We start from the raw sequence: 16,119 nt of genomic DNA, 5'->3' as shown, positions 1-16,119 counted from the left end.
GGGTCTGGGGCAAGGGAGGGTACTCACCAGTGTTCCAAAAGGGAAGTCCGGAGCAAGATGGGAGCTGGGGGCCGGCCTCCCATTGTCAGTCTTGACCCAGTCAACCATATCCTCATCAAACAGAACCAGCCTCAGGCAGATTTTCCAGGGAAACTTCTCCACATGTCTGTATGGATAACAAGAAATCTTGTTTTAAGACTGTGGGTAACCAGCCACATGAGCAATGTCACAGGAATAAGACAGGACAAGGGGAGTGGGGAGCACCTCTAGTGGGTAATGCAGGATGTCAATGGCAAATGAGCATAGATAAACCAGGAACTTCCATTTAATTTTTTATAAAGAACATAGCATACAAAAATTCACATTTTATCTACTTATCATTTTATCTATTTTTTTGTTTTTATTATTAAGAATTTTTTTCATTTATTTTACACACCAATCAAAGATCCCTCTCTTCCCTCCTCTCACTACCCAGCCTCCCTCTCCCACCCTACCCCCAACTCCTCCCAACAAGAAGGCAAGGGCCTCCCGTGAGGAGGCACATCCAGTAGAGGCAAGTACAAGCCGTTCACTCTGCCTCAAGGCTACATGAGGTAGTGGGCTCCAAAAAGATCATTCATGCACCAGGGATGGATTCTGATCCTACTGCCAGGGGGGGCCCTAAGCAGATCAAGCTACACAACTGTCTTACCATGCAGAGGACCTAGTCTAGTCCCATGCACACTCCACAGCCACTGATCCCTATCCCAATGAATACCCTAACTGTCATCACAGAGCTTTCCTTCAATGGCTGATGAAAGCAGATGCAGAGATATACAATCAAATGCCAGGCAGAGCTCCAGAAGTCCAGTCAAAGAGAGAGAAGAGGGATTCTATGAGCAAGTGCATCAGGATCATGATGGGGAAACCTGCAGAGACGACCACTTTATCTATTTTTTAAAATGTTATTCAGTCACATATTTATAATGAGGGCAACTATTTTAAGTGTAGTAAACAACAAAATTGTGGCTACTACTTTTGACAGCATTAATCAGAGTCCTACAGAAATGGCTCTGTCTGATGCCTGGCCAGAAACTGCTTCATTACCTAGAGGATTCTAAATGTCTCTACTGACATTTTGCTTTGATTATGGCTCCGGCCAATATATTTGATCAATGTTCTGCTTATTTGGTGGAACCTCCTAAATTGTCATTTGCAGCTGTCACTTTTCAGGGACTTGCAAATTCTCAGATCATTAAGGTGACATGCCATGTGACTCATATTTGACAGACAATTGCTTACTAAAAATATCTGTCCTGATCACTGCAAATGCTCTTAAGGGATATTTTCAGCTTCTTGTTCTCTCAAACTCTGTGATGACACTGTACCTGGTGAGATAAAAGCAGCAGAAGAAATGGCATTCTGAAAAGCAGCAGGTTACTGCTGGGCAGACACAACCTGTCCATGGGGATTTGGGTCAGAAGCAGAATTTTAGGTAGTTCTATGAAGGTCTAAACTCTGCTGTTCCTTACAGCCTGTGAACCTGTCTCTGAAAGCTCATAACTCTCAGAGAGCTGCAGCTTCTCTCCAAATGGTCTTTAATTGGACTGCTACCATGTTTGCTTGGTTGGATAGTTTGATCTGACTTTGTTCAAGGCCATTATAATTTCTCCTGATTCATGCTCAGTTGGTGTTATCAGAGTTTAGAATTTTGTGTAATTTCTCAAATTGATAGATTATGAATATATGGGGCAGAATGGCTGGATCTCAGGACCTCATCACACGACTGGTGAGTTTCTCAACTCCTCTATTGCGTATGTCTTGATATTTTTACCCAGGTTAACAAATGGTAATGACTTGCATTTTAAACTGTTTTTCCTGTAAATTCAGTTACTAAGGTCTCCCAAACTAAACTTGTAGTTTAACTGCAAATGTCATTGAGGTTTACTCCTTGAATATCTGCCTTTATTCCTGAATATTTTAAGAAACTTTCTTGCTATGTCTTTTGAAAACTATTAACTTCCAAACTCATGACTACCAAAACCACCTTTGGACATGGATTAAAAATGTTATTTTCCCCAATTTCCTAATCTAAAATTTTCTCCATTTTCCAAATCCAGAAACCTAAATTCACTCTATCAAAAATCTTACCCTCAAATTTTACATGGGTACCAGCTGACAACTGGTAGTAACACTACTGTAAAGTAAGTGTAACACTACTGTGTAGTAACTGAACACAATAAATGCTATTGCCAAGTTTCTTTCCTCTTTTCTATAATTGTATTTTTTTAATAATAGAATTGAAGTAAACAACTTTCTATCAGTTATTTGGATTTTTGAGCTAAATGAGGTGAGGGGTACATGACACTACCAGTGGTATCAAAGTTCTGTGGTTCAGATGGTTGTATTTGCCACTAGGCATTCACATGTTAGGAGCACAGTCCCCATTACATAATGTGAAAAGTGTTGTAAACATTAAACCTACTGTGTGGTGTTTTTTGTCACTAATTGTGCATTAATAGTTTATAAAAAATACTAACACATCTCTCAGTTCTTTATCCTCACAGAGATCCCACTGCATCTGTGTGGTGATATTGTGTTCCCCAATATATTGTGTACCTTAATAAACTTATCTGGGATCAGAGAGACATAACAGGCCACAGCTAATCTCACCTCACCAATTCTTCAGCTGATCTCGTTTCCTCAAACTGGAAGTCTCTGTGTCCTCATCCGAATGAATCTCAGCTGAACTGCTGCTCAGAAGCCTAAAAGTTTTAAGGGGTTCTAGTTCCTGGTCCTCAAGCCTTATATACCTTTTTGTTCATGGTACAAATTCATGAAAAAGCCACTTTCCTGTGGCCTTGTGGGCCCCAGCTCAGGCCCAAACTACACTTGGCCAGTTGTGGTGGTACAGGCCTGTAGGATTTTCTAAAGGAGGCAGAGGCAGGAGGATCCCGAGTTTGAGGCCAGCCTAGGAGGCTTGCTAAGGAGAAGCTGAGGCTGGGGCCCAGCCAAAACGGTAGTGGTGGGACCTGCTTCTCATCCTGTTGGTGACTGCAGTGATGCTGCTACCTGGGATGAAGGGTTTACTGCTGCTTCTTCAGAGAATGATTGCCAGGACCATCATGTTACAAGAAAGCATTGGCAAAGGTCAGTTTGGAAAAGTTTGGCAAGACAAATGGTGGGGAGAAATTGCTATGAAGATTTTCTCTTCTAGAGAAGAACGTTCATGGTTCCAAGAGACAGACATTTATCAGTTTATCAGACTGTGATTGCTCCAAACCACAGAGGAGGCAAACAAACAAACAAACAAACAAAAAATCTGCTGAGAACCATGACCATGCCTAACAGCAATTTTTAAATCTTCAAAAAGATGACAGGATCCCACAATGATGATTCCACATGGACTATGGTAAAGCCATTAAGCTGATTAACACCATGCAAAGATTGACTTTGGACTACAAACTGCTTAGGACAATTTTGAGATGACTGGCTGAGATGATCCAGATTCACAGACAACTCAAGCAAGGACTTGAGACAAGCCATACATTATCCCATTATGCAGAGACTGGACAACAAATGATACAGCTACCTCTCCCAGGACATGACAATTAACCCAAAATTTTTTTTCAGGATTCCTGAAAGATGTCTTTGGCACCCCCAGAAAGCAGGAAGTAATTTTAAGAACATGACGCCCACATTCCCAAGAGGTAGGGTGGGTGTCTTTTGGTTGTTTAATGAGTTATGGATATTGTTATTGTTTATGATGGTTGGTTACAAGTGGTTAATTGTTAATGGTCAGGAAAAAGGCTAAACAAAGTGATTAGATTCCAGCTTTTCATTTAAAAAAAGGAAAGGAAAAGAAAAAAAAGAATAGATATGAGGTAGATCATTGAATCTACTCTGAAAAAAAAAAAGGGAAGATATAAAAATGATAAGATAAAAGGTAGATTATTGAATCTACTATGAAGAGAAAAAAGAGAATATGGATATGATAAGATAAAAAGGGAGATTATTGAATCTACTTTAAAAAAGGAACCATTTGTTTTAAATAGTATAAGTAATGAAAAATTTTTATCTGAATTTGTCAAATGATAATGGACTGGACATTGTTAATGTATATAATGCAGTTTTTGTCTGAATCTATCAAATGGTAATAGACTAGACATTGTTAATGTAATTCTTGACTGTATATATTATATATGCTTATTGGGTACAGTTTTCTTGTATTAGTTATAAGCTAATTTTAGACGAAAACGGGGAAATGTGGTGATAGTGTGTTCCCCGAAATATTGTGCACCTTAATAAACTTATCTGGGGTTAGAGAATGGAATAGCTGCTAGACAGAAGTAGGAGCCAGAAAATGGTAGCACACACACACCTTTAATCCTAGCATTTTGGAGGCAGAGATCCATCCGGATCTCTGTGAGTTCAAAGCCACACTGGAAGCAGTCAAGCATGGTGACACATGCCTTTAATCCCAGGAAGTAGAAAGGTGTATAAGGCATGAGGACCAGGAACTAGAGCCTGTTAAGCTTTTAGGCTTCTGAGCAGCAGTTCAGCTGAGATCCATTCAGATGAGGACTCAGAGGCTTCCAGTTTGAGGAAATGAGATCAGCTGAGGAATTGGTGAGGTGAGGTTAGTTGTGGCCTGTTCTGTCTCTCTGATCATTCAGCATTTGCCCAAATACCTGGCTCCTGATTTTGTTTTTTATTAATAAGACCTTTTAAGATTCGTGCTACACATCTGCCCCCACCCCCCAGTGCTGGGATTGAAGGTATGCACAACCACCTTCCAGCTATTTTTAAATCTTTAATCTTGTTCATATGCTTTTGTACACTGGTTTAATAAAAAGCTGTTTGGCCAGTAGCCAGGAAGGAAGTATAGGTGGGATAAGCAGATAAGGAGAATTCTGGGAACAGGAGGGCTGAGTCAGGAGATGCCAGCCCACCATCCAGGGAGCAGCATGTAATGTCCCACAGGTAAAACCATGGAACATGTGGCAACATATAGATTAACAGAAATGGGCTGAGTTTAAGTTTAAGAGCTAGTCAGTAGTAAGCCTGAGCTTAAGGCTGAAAAGTTTTAAATAATATAAGCTTCTGTGTGTTTACTTGGGTCTGAATGGCTGTGGACCAGGTGGAACATAGGAAAACTTTCAGCTACATCCATCATCATTTTAATTCCCAAGTATTCCTTCTTAGTATCTGTTTTTCTTTTACCCTAGATGTCATGTGTGACTTACAGGAGTATGTTAGGTGTTATATGGCTAAAAATATCAAAAAGACATTGGTGATAGGATTTGTAAATTAAAGAATTGTATTTTACAGTGATTTCTCTGTTTAAGGTGGTTCTTGTAGCAATAATATCTTGAGAAAGTTACTTAACCACCCTAATGCTGCACTTCTCCATCTAAAATGGGCATGATACTTTCTTAGCCAGTTAGTGTTAAATTAAAACCATCTAATTGATGTCAAACATGTGACATAGTACAGATCAATGATGGATGAATGTAACTAGAGTTGATGATGAAGGTAGTGAAGTCCTTTCTTTAGTGTGAACAAGGGAAATATTTCTGCAAAGTATTTTCAATGTATTTCCCTGTGTTTCATTACTAACTCATGGATCCATAAAATAACTGTCTCATATTTAATTTTACATAAAAGCTCCTTGAAGAAAGAATGTATACCTTTTCATTCATCATTTCAGTGACCATTACACAATACACTGTTTATACCAAATTAATGCTCAGTAAATAGTTTATGAATGAATGACTCCTAACACAAAATTTGCAATTGTGTGCTAAGATATGTTTGTAGTCAGTTTTTGATCCATCCCTACATTCACATGCTAATCTAAGGCTGTAGAGGCATTGTTAATGTAAATAGATTTTAGCAGCCCAATATGCTACAGAGCACAGGAGAGATAACTCTGGGGCAGAATTGCCTAAAGTCACAAATGTCAATGAAAAATTTGTTTAACTCAAGGACATAATTTCTTTTCATTCTTTAGGTATACAAAAAATGGATTAAAAATCAAGATAACTCTACATACTAAAGAAAAATCATTCTTTTAAACCTAAGTATAGCCCACAGTGTACCTCTTCCCAAAAGACTTCCCTGGAAAATCTGACTCAAATATATTTCTTTTACTCCTTCCATTCTCTGTTTATTCTTTCTTTTCATTTATTATTTATTATCTCTACATTTATTTTGCATTAACCTGAAGCTTGTCAGCCATTACAAAGGTGCCAGATGGTAAGTCACAAACTCAAAATATATTTTTCTCTCATTGTTGTGGGGTCCACTCAAGTGCCTGCATATGGGCAGACTGAATTGATGGTCACCAATGTAAGTAGACCACTTTCCCCCTCCAATGAACAGTATGCTGAGTCACCATCTTTCCTACAGTAAAAGAATATTCACAGACACAGAGGAAGATGTCCATTTTCTAGTTTGTATAGGGCTCAAACACTTGAGAGAGAGAATAGGTACCTGGAGAGGCACACTTTCTTAACATGGAATAGAGATTGGTTCATTTCATACTCTGTGGAGCTCAGGCATGTAGAGGGAAAGACAATGGTGGGGGGAAGAAAGGAAACTTTCCTTGGGTTCCTGTAAGAGCCAATGTAGACAAATTTCTAAACAGTCTTATTAAATAAGAACCACAGAGCCAAATACAGGGGTGCAAGCTGTAGAGATCAGAGCAATAGCCGCCAACTAACCTTAGCTTACCACCTCGCTGTAGCTTCTCAAGAGAGCTTCTTCTTGTCTAACCTGCACCTTTATTGCCTTTCTGTTCTGCCTTCTCATTGGCTCTAAGCCCAGCCACATCACTTTCTCATCACTGCCTGTCTATACAGACCTCCAGGTCTCTATGGTTGGTACTGGGATTAAAGGCATGTGTCATCATGCTTGGCTGTGTCCTTGAATACACAGAGACCTGCCTGCCATGTGATCAGATTAAGGCATGTGCTACCACTGCCTGACTTCTATTTATGGCTCTCTATGACCTCTGATCTCCAGGCAAACTTTATTTATTAACATACAAATAAAATATCACATTTCAGCACAAATAAAATATCGCCACAAGCCAAAGTTACATTTTAAGTTTTAGTTACTATGTCTAAGAGATCCATGAAACAAAAATGCCTTTGATCTGCAAGCCCATTGACCAAGGACAGTTAGTTCCTGAAATGCTGGAGGCTATTGTTTATGTAAGATAACAAGCTCTGTGTTTTCACTTCCCTAAACAAGTTTGTTTGACCCATATGCACTGTGTGTGCTTGATCACATGTGGGTAGGAGGTACATGGGCAGAAAATATGTCAGGATGTACCCTTGCCCCTGATTGGATGTAGGCAGGAGGTATGTGAGTAGGAACCATATCAGGATGTATGCTTGTCCCTGATTGGACCTCATGAAAAATGTGGTGAATTATGGGTATTTTCCTTCTTAAACCCCTGCAAAATATGACTTGGGACCATTTCCTGGAAACATGGGTATGGGTCTGGACAGAGCCTATCCACCTTGCTAGTATTTAATTAAAGCTTGCTTCAAATTTGACTTTAAACTGTGGTAGTTGTCTTATTCTCAACAGATGGGATTAACATTTTCTGAGACCCCCACAGAGAGTTAGACCACCTACTCAAATTCTAAAGCTGGACCTTTACTCTTGAACTCCAGGCTGAGGAACTACTTCAAGAGGTATGTACTTTGAGATATTCCAAGGTTCCAATGTTACCTTCAGTTCACAGACTGAAGTGCCTTACTGAGAAATTTAGCAAGCATCTATAGAGGGCTCCTGGTGAGTCATAGTCTGGTTCTGTTTTGTGCAGTCTCTGTTTGGGACATGGAGGGTTTGAGAAGACCCAGGTATTCTCCCATCTGGGCAAATAGCATGACATCCACCCACCTGGTTCTGGTTGTTTGGAAAGTTTTGTCTGTCTGTGTTCCCTGGTGTGTCTGTAAGTATTGTTTAAACATGGAACTGGGAAAGAAATGGGTCAGATATTTTTGCTGTCTCTGCTGCCACCAGCTGTCAGTCACCACTACTGCCATGGCTGCTTTTGTGGCTGGGGCTCAGAATTTATCTCTGAGCTCTCTGATCACTAGATTCAAGTTAGCAGGAGTTCAGATGGTTTTTTTTTTTGTGTGTAAATAACATGAAAGGTGTTTTATGCTATTCTATTTTATTGGAAAGCTGGCTCTAGAGCTTCATTATGGATCTAGAGATTCTCTAGACCCAAAAGTTTTCTCTATGTCCTGTGTCAGTTAATTCACCTGATCCTGTGACAGGGAAAAGAAAGCAAAGCAGAACAGCCAAAAATTTAGACTTGGTTTATGTGAACAAATTGCACCTCAAGATTTATGCATTAATTTTATTGGATATGGTTAAAAATCTATAAAATTTAAGCAGGGTAGTGGTGGCACATGCCTTTAATCCCAGCACTCGGAGGCAGAGGCAGGCGGATCTCTGTGAGTTCGAGGCCAGCCTGGGCTCCAAAATGAGTTCCGGGACAGACTCCAAAGCTACACAGAGAAACCCTGTCTCAAATATATATATAAAATTTATTGTGGTAGTTTGAATGTAATTGGCCCCAAGAATCTCATAGAGAGTGGCACTATTAGGGGGTAGCCCTGTGGAGTACATGTGGTCTTGTTGGAGGAAGTGTGTCACTGTGGAGGTGGGCTTTAAGGTCTCATATATGCTCAAGATACTGACCAGTGTGACAGACCACTTCATGTTGCCTGCATGGTAACATATATCAGCTACTTCTCCAGCACCATGTCTGCCTGCATGCTGCCAGGTCCTGCCATGATGATAATGGACTGAAACTCTGAACTGTAAGCAAGCAACCTTAATTAAATGTTTTCTTTGTAAGTGTTGTCATGGTCATGGTGTCTCTTCACAACAATAGAAACCTTAAGACATCTATGAAAAAAAGTTAATTTAAAACTATTAACCCTAGGAATTGAATCTATGCATAGATAATTTTAAAGGAACCATGTGGCATGATTCCATTTTGGGATTTAAAGAACATGTGGATTGCTTATATTCAAGCAGCTGTGTGACTGGCAGTTATCTTTACTAGGATTGGAGAGAGTGGATGTCATGTGACTTCATCACCATCTTGATTAAAAGTGACCATGTGGTGTGGGCCTATCAAGGAGGCAACAACAGGTCTCTAAATTATTTTAGTTTAGGATGGATTTTTGTATGATAATTCCTATTCTATTCTGAAAACAAGTTTTATGAAAGACAGGATTTAAAAAGAATATTTGTCTCATAAGGTATTAAAGCTTCATATGCTGGCAGCCAAACTTTGTAACGTAAGAGTCACCTAGGTGATACTGCTGTCAAAGACGTGAAGGGGTCATAGGGGCAACTGAGGCTTGCAAGTGTGTGGGAGGGCTGGATTTCCCCAAAGAAAGCCCAGTTGCAATGGGGGACCTTAGCAGTTTTGGAAATGAAAGTGCCACGTGATAGTCATCAGAAGCACCAGCCACAATGAAATGGAGCAAGCTGGTACCTGGAAGACAGATTATGTATATGCTGCCAAGGGTAGGGCCAAAGAGGTGATCTAAGCTCCTTGAGAAAACACAAAGAATTGTGAATAAGTCCCAGATATTGAGCTTTGTATTATTTGCACTGTTGGTGCTTGGTTTTGCCTTGTGCAGACTGTTGTTGTGCCTTCATTTTCCCTCTTGAAGTAAAAAAATGGCACTTTATTTTTAATATTATAGGAACAAGCAGTTGAGAGATTTTAAACTTTCTTAAGAGGAAATTTTGGAAGTTTAAAAAACATTTAAATTTAAAAAATGGATTTTTTAAGGAACAGCATTTAAAATATTTAAATTTTATAAACTTTAAGTTTATAAAATGTTTTATATTATTAATATTTGAATTAAAAAAACAAATAAATCAAAAGGTTAAAATTAAGGCCATAGCTATGAGCACCATTGTCCCTATCTGACAATGCAGCAAGACAATACCTTAAGTGGTCTGGCAAAAGACTTGGAGCATCTTCTCAACCTATGAGTCTCAACCCTTTGAAGGTTGAAAGACCGTTTTACAGGGGTAGCTTAGAACCACCTGCATGTGGAATGTTTACACTGAGGTGCAAAACACTGCCAAAATCATAGTTGTGAAATAGCAACAAGAATGATTTTATGGTTGGGGGTCACCACAACACGGGGAACTGTGTTGAAAGGTCACAGCATTAAGAAGGTTGAGAACTACTGGCTGAGAGAATGTCTCTCCTTACATAAGGTCTATTCATGCTTAAGAATATGTAACTAGCCTTCTTGTCTTTGCTAACTTTGTTAAGCTTAAGCTATTTTGATAAACTGAGTCATATAAGAATCTGTTATATTCTGTAGTGGTGTACTATAAAAGGATTAGGAAATTTCTGTCTCTGTGGACTGTATGAGTTAAAAATTTCACTTTGATACTAAAAGGAACTTCAGTTCAGAAATTGTCATATTTTTAAGGCTAACTTATTGTAAACTTTTAAAGATGATTAAGACAGGCTTGCTTTGCTAATAGGCTTTATATTAAAAGATAATGAGGTTTCAGATATAACTGTCCATTAAAGTCACCCCAAAGGACCAAATTCTTTAATGTCTTCAGAACTATAAATGTAGTCATGCTAAGTACTAATGTAATTAATTACAGAAAAAAGCTTTAGTTAGCCTCCTATTTGTGTTTTCAAGGTTAAGTCTAGGTTTGTTTAGCTCAGATATACTTAATAGATAATGGTCCTCAAACTTGTCAGAGATCTGATGAATATGGCATTTAAAAGGTTTAATGGGAAAAGCTTACTATGATGTGACCCTGGGGTCTCCAAAGACAATGATGGGTCACCATGACTATTCCACATGGATTGTGGTAATACAATACAAGACTGCCCCAATGTTGCACCTGCTGCCAGGACCTGTCCCAAACTGCGGACAAGCAGGACACTGGAGACTTGATTGCCTCACTTTGCCTAAGCAAAGTAAGGTCAGTAAACCCCACCACCACCACCATGTTCTTCCTTCATAGGAAAACATCTCATTTTCTGGGCCTGGCAGCCAACTTCTGATCTTATCCTGGTACCTCTGCCCACCAGTGCATGGAGACCACAGGAGCCTGGAATGACCATCTGGCCAATGGTCTAGTCTGTCATTTTCAGAGGCCATTTGGATTATATTTCTTGCTATAATTTATCATTCTCAGTTCTCTGGTAGTATTGATAGCTAGGCTAACTATAGCTTTGTCAGCTTAGCAACATCAAGCAACCAGGTTCTTCCCGAAGGCTGCAGCCACCTTGCTAACTATTTCATGTGTAAAAATTAGGCCTTGCTTTTTCCTGTTGAGAAAAGGCAGAAATGATTAGATGGAAAGAAAAAGGGTTAAAGTCTACACAAGTTTTGAGGATTTAAGAAAATGTCTTAAGATATATAAAGGTCTGAGGATGTGAAAGCTTAAATGAAAGTTGTAAAGTTATAAGAAAGTGATTTAAGGTATGTGAAAAATAGAAAATGTTTTGGACTTCTTTCCCCCTCTATGCTATTGTTACACTAAGATTTCAAAAGTTCAGAGTTTTAATATTGATCAATAAAGTTCTGATAAGCTGATAGAGCAGTGACTACTTACTGGTTAGTCAAAAGCTCAAGAGTGTAAATTTCCTTTGATTATCTTCTAAGTATAGACCTAATGATTCTTGTTGGACTAAAGACATCTCTGTCCAATCGGTATCTGGCTCTCTGGACAGAGGAAAAGTATTCATGCTTTTTAACCCAAATATATAGCTTTTGCTAGGACTCAAAGGTATGAGTCTACTTCAGGTGTTTTACAGACACCTGTTACCTGCTTTTTCAACAATGTTGATTTCAATACAGATTGCTAATGCTAATACATCTAAAAATTTTATGTCTTTTTTGTAAACCAAACAAAAAAATCCATGTAAGCTTCATTCAAAGAATCTAGGGAGTCATAAAACTTGGATCCACCACTCACAGGTCAAAAGAACTCCAGATAAGTAGAGTCTAAGATTTCCCACCTGTCTATTTCTGAGGATGAGATCTCTCTTCTCTCCCCTGGTCTTGGAACTACTCCCATTCCCCAATTACTAGGATTATGGGCCTGAAACTTCCAAAGGGAGGATTTTCCTTTAAGTTCCTAAACTTTAACTTCTGTCCCTAGTCTATATCTTTCCCAGAAGATTTCCAGTTGGCTGGCAGACACCATCCAAGCATCAGCTACTGACTACAATCTGTTCCAAATGACTGCAAACCCCTGACTTACTGTAAGCTGATTTGGACCAGTCCAGTCAATGTGATTTCTCCTTGTCTATTCTGCTGTATCAGTGAACTACATGCTTCTGATGAATGCTCCATTGTCTGAATTCCCTCCTTATCTTTGACTAGCATTCCAGCTCTCCTGGGCCCTGACAACATCCTGGTTTAAGCAGAAAGCAGTTACAGAAAAGAGTGTGTTATCCCTTATCCCCCAACAGGCTGGGATGTTAGATCAAAGGAAACTCCCTGGCATAGGGGACAAAGTAGCTACCTATAATGCCTATTGGCATACCAGGAAAGGTATCTGTTAAAACCAAATAGACCCAGATCTATCAAGTTGTAGATTCATTAGCTAAATAGTTCTATAGTGGAATAGGGTGTTCAACCTGCTCTATTGTTTCTATATAAACCAGTCAGGAAACATTAGAGATAATCTGGCTATACTAAAAAAGCACATTGCAAAAATGAGGACCTGAAATAAAACAAATAACTGGTCCCCACTATCATTTCCAGGCTCCTTCTGGGAAGTAATTCTAATGTCAGCCATCACAGGGCCTTTGGCCATTGTGCTTCTGCTAATCACTATTGGCTCTTTCATCATTGATACCTTAACTAAATGATAATTGATATCTGGTACCATTAAGCTGATGGTTATTTGATCCCAAAATAAACAGGTACCCATTACAGAGTTAAGGATTTGACTAAAGATACAACTCAAGGGGGAAATGTGGGAGCAAAAGCTATGTTTTAAGTTTTAATTACTAGGCCTGAGAGATCCACGAAACAAAATGCCTTTGATCTGCAAGCCCTTTGTGTAAGGACAGATGGTTCATGAAATGCTGGAGTCCATTGTTTAAGATGATAAACTACGTGTTTTCACTCCCCTAAACAAGTTTGATTGATCGCTATGCACCATATGCACTTAACACATGTAGGTGGGAGGTATATGGGTAGGAAATATGTCAGGACATATGCTTGCCCCTGATTGGGTGTAGGCAGGAAGTATGCAGGCAGAAAGAACATCAGGACATATGCTTGCCCCTGATTGGACCTCATGGAAAATACAGTGAATTATGGATTTTGCCTTCATAAGCCCATGCAAAACTTGACTTGGGGACATTTCCTGGGAACATGGGTATGGACCTGGCCAGAGCCCATTCACCTAGCTAGTATTTAAAGCTTTCTTCAAGTTTGGTTTTAAACAGTGGTAGTGGTCTTAATCTACACAGATGGGAGTAACATCCCTATGATTTTTATTTTGAAGCTCCTGAACATTAAGCCCTAAGGACAGCTGTATGTGAAATGCTGATGGCTCATGTCCAGATGTTTGGTAAAGGAGATAATGATGATATGAGATAAAAACCACTGTTGGATAATCCACAGTTCTTATCATTGAGACCTTATCCAGAATAGGTACTCTTCTCTAGAAGCAAGAGAAACTTGCTGCCTGCTGGTAGAAAACATCAGGGGTCATATGTCCAGAAAAGGTCTATAAAAGAAGCATCAAAGCAACCTGTCACTATTGAGCAGAGGAACCGCAGAGTTAAACAGCTATCAAAAAGAAGGGGATACAAGAACTAGTTCTTACTATGCCTAAAAGTTATTGATGAGAGAATATATGGCAATTCTTATGTCGAGAGACTGACATCTCAGGCAATTGGGATTTGGAACATTTCTGTAATTTTCATACAACTGTAGTGGTATTGTGTTCCCCAAAATATTGTGCATGCTAATAAACTAATCTGGGGTCACAGAACAGAATAACCACAATATTAAACACAGTGGTAGCACACGCCTTTAATCCTAGCACTCCAGAGGCAGAAATCCGTCTGAATCTCTGAGTTCAAGGCCGCACTAGAAACAGCCAGGCGTGGTGAATCACACCTTTAATTTAAGGGAGTGATGGCAGAAAGCAGAAAGGTATATAAGGCATGAACACCAGAAACTAGAAGCATTTAGCTGGTTAAGCTTTTAGGCTTTTAGCAGCAGTTCAGCTGAGATTCATTCTGGATGAGGACTCAGAGGTTTCCAGTCTGAGGAAACAGAATCAGCTGAGGAACTGGCAAGGTGAAGAAGTTGTGGCTTGTTCTGCTTCTATGATCTTCCAGCATTCACCCCAATAACTGGCCTCAGGTTTGATTTTATTAATAAGTACCTTTAAGATTCATGCTACATACAATTGTACTCACTGGCAGGTGAGACTGTGAATGAACAGTTGTAAGGGAAACACCATAAAAACAAAATGGCAATATAATACCACATAATGGCTATGGAATGACCATTATATGGAATATACTTGTCTTAGCATATGGCATATCAGCTCATTTGATATTCACAAGTAGGGTATGTAGTAAGTATGCACCATGGCTCAAATGAATGTGGCCTTTGAAATTCCATACTTGGATATGAACCTCAAAGTGATAATATTAAGTGCTTGGGACCTTTCAAGGTGATTAGGTTGTGAGCCTTGTGCCTCTATTAATGAGACAAGTATTATACAGGGGCTAGAGTTTTCATCCCTGGCTTGCCTTTCTAGTACATGATAAGACAGAGATGTCACCATCTTTAAAGCAGAAAACAAACCCTGACTAGACACTCAAACATCTTGTGCCTTGACCTTATGCTTTCTAGCCTTCAGAACTTTCAGAAATAAATTTCTGCAATGTGGTTATTACCCAATGTAAGTATTAGATCACCTCAGTATTCTGTTATAGCAGCAGAATTAGAATATGACAGTGTAATTAACACCCAGGAAATTATATAAGGAAATTGAGACTCAGTGAGCTTAAAGTTCATTCTTATATGCCATCCCACATATGGCACACTATGGCAGAATGTGGGTTAGAACCTGTGAAAATGGGAACAGAGCTTATGCTTTGTCTGTAACATCAAACTGCTTAGATTACCAATTCCATAAAACCATGACTCAAAACTAGACATAAGCCCTCCCAGGGTTGACACAGCCTTGTTCAAGGATTCATCTAAGTCCTGATATGGCATTCCCCTCTGGAAAACGTATATTATTTTGCCCCATTGTGTAGCATTCTTTATTCTCCCTTCACTCTCTGTACTCTAAGACAGCTACCTTCTACTTCTCCAAATGATGTCTTTCTGGGAGTTTTGAACCTTGCCAGATCCTGGTTGTCCCATTTTCTCAGGGTTCCTCACCACAACAAACAGATTCCACTCCTCCATACAGTAAGTAGATCATGACTAAGTAAATAGAGAAAAACTAGTAAAGGGAATCCAGGACGCCTGTAGTCATTCAACAGTCATTATCTGTTGGGCTTCCTTGTTCTTCCAAGCATTATGTTAGATAACATGCAGGTAAGTTTTTTCTTTGTTAACCTCATAATCCAATCAGAAGATGTATCATTTGTAGTAAGAAATATAAAAATAGACATATCAGATCAGGTATCCAATATGTGGATTTGATAGAACTCGGGAAAAGGAAAGCACCTTGGGACTCCATGCTGAGGTTTCAAGAGATTAGCCTCTTGAAGTGTTCAGACAGGTGCTAAAATCTGATTCCCATGGATTGGGGACAGTGTGGATCATTCCAATAAAGGAGGATAAAACCCAGGATTATCTGAGTTTCTAAAATGAATGCCCTTTAAATAACATGGTTCTCTAAGCAAGACTGATGTAAATGATTAGAAGAGAATTGTCAGTTGTATGCTTCCTGATGACTGGTACAGGGAGAAAAGTTAATTCTATGTCTTGTAGAACTGGATATTTCTTATGCCCAACTGTAGCTCAAAGTATGGATCAATACTTAAATATAAGAGGGGGCAGGTGTGGTGGCACACACCTTTAATCCCAGAGTTTGAGGCTATTCAGGGTTACATAGTGAAAT

General features: G+C 39.3%; 1 long non-coding RNA gene across 3 annotated transcripts in view; it reads left to right on the top strand.

The window, feature by feature from the left end:
- Positions 1 to 1,339: 1,339 nt before the first annotated feature.
- The window catches only part of LOC128106187 (uncharacterized), a 42,627-nt gene continuing 27,847 nt past the window's right edge, over positions 1,340 to 16,119 (top strand). Inside the window, exons 1-2 of one of the 3 annotated variants that reach the window (XR_008216619.1) lie at positions 1,340 to 1,768; positions 2,531 to 7,685. This is a non-coding gene — a long non-coding RNA (uncharacterized LOC128106187). Of the gene's footprint in view, positions 7,686 to 16,119 lie in introns of all 3 variants that reach the window. The other 2 variants (XR_008216620.1, XR_008216618.1) reach the window with 2 other exon arrangements.

The sequence above is a fragment of the Peromyscus californicus genome, unplaced genomic scaffold (genome assembly GCF_007827085.1).
Source record: "Peromyscus californicus insignis strain IS unplaced genomic scaffold, ASM782708v3 Scaffold_9__1_contigs__length_137607984, whole genome shotgun sequence".
NCBI lineage: Eukaryota > Metazoa > Chordata > Mammalia > Rodentia > Cricetidae > Peromyscus > Peromyscus californicus.
This window is presented reverse-complemented; position numbering and strand designations above follow the sequence as displayed.